The sequence below is a fragment of the Phytophthora infestans genome, genomic scaffold (assembly GCF_000142945.1).
Source record: "Phytophthora infestans T30-4 supercont1.129 genomic scaffold, whole genome shotgun sequence".
Lineage (NCBI taxonomy): Eukaryota > Oomycota > Peronosporomycetes > Peronosporales > Peronosporaceae > Phytophthora > Phytophthora infestans.
The window spans coordinates 219,631-221,301 of NW_003303630.1; positions in this window are offsets into that span (position 1 = coordinate 219,631).

Here is a 1,671-nt window from a genome sequence, read left to right on the forward strand (position 1 = left end):
CCATCCGCAACGGCAAATAAACCACAACGCGTTCCCATACGCTACCGCGATTTCATCTCCTGGGAACACATCTCTGACGGTGGCGGTCGCCACCGTCAAATGTCGACCCGTTTGAACCTCGTGGAAGCGAGCACAGGGATTACAGGCGTGATTGGCCAGCCTGAAGAGACCACCCGCCTCTCTGGCGTCAATGCCGTAACGCTGTCCAGATTGAGCAGGTGTCTTCAGATGAAGCATGTAGCCGTTGTTCTGGTATCCATTTGCACACGGAGGTCCAAAAACCTCGATCTTGCCAAAATATTCCCCAATAATTGTGTCCTTTGGGATAGCGCGAGTAGCAACAAGACCGAGGCCACCTCGGAAAGAGCTTTTGCAAATGGCAATGCGTTTACTTTCTCTTAAGGCATTTCCACACATACCCGCGTAAGAGCAATTTCCACGGTAGCAAAAGCGATTGTACTTCGCATTTTGGCAGGTCGAAACATTGCAAAGCTCCCGGCAGTGACACATCCCACCTGCTGACACGGAGGCATATTTGAAGTAGGCTGGTGTGATGTGGCCGTGGAGACGCTCCACATGTTCAGGCCAAGTTGCTGGTTCCCAACGTTTTGGCCCTTTCGAATGACCTTTGGTCTCAATGACCTCAAACCCCGGCGAGCTACATGTCGAAGAAAGAGTCGAATCCGAGTCATGCCCTGAGTGGTGCCTCGTGGACCCCGGCACCACGTCGAACGCCGAAGAAGCTTGTGAGATAGAGAAGTCGGAGTCGGCGCTTTAATCGAGCCTTCCGTTCTTCTTTGCTTTACGCGTCGGTTGAAGACGTAGTCTGGAAGGAGACGACGATGCCTGGCCTACGGAGGACTCCTCCGAGTCAGATCCGTGGAGCCTCAGGTCTAGTGTAGAAGCCACGGAAGAGGTGTCCGACCATGCCGACACGACGTCAGAAAGAGATGTGATAGCTCGATCCATCGGCACTATACGAGACGACCCAGACACGGCGTCAGGAGCATACTGGATAGAGTCTCCATCGGAAGTATCGGGCAGCGAAAACATCGTCGTCTGCATCGTACCAGTGGCGAACACACCCGGAACGTCCAGATCGTGCGGGCTCACGATGGGGTCGTTCCTCTTCGTAGGAGATGGTCTTAACCGCTTGGCGAGGCTCCTAAGTCCGCCAATACTGCCGGCGTCTCCAGGGGCGCGCTTACGTTTTCCACTTGCGCGTGTCATCACGAAGCTGGCGCCTGCATCAACGGCATGTAAGAACAAGATCCAGCAAAAGATTGTACCATAGCAATTTGAACGTGCACGCACAAAATCGATATAACGGAGAGCAAACTTCGAGCCCTCTCTCCTCCCGCCTTCCAGGCAGATTCGAATATGAGAGGTAGTTTAGGCGCGGTTTTTGAGGCTCGACCCGCGCGCGCGAAGATGTCATGACGCTTGAAGATCCAATTTAAACGGGGGGGGGTTGCAGCTTCAGGGGATATTGAAGCTCAGCAATACAGCTTAACATACACTTTGGGATAGGTTGCCGCTTGACCGCACACACTTAACGTCGAGTTTTTCTCGAAAAACATGAATAAACCGAATTGTATGATCTCCCGCACGCACTCAGCTGTTCCGGGTGCAGGCAAACACCCTTGAAGAGGCGATTCAAGTGGCTCTCAA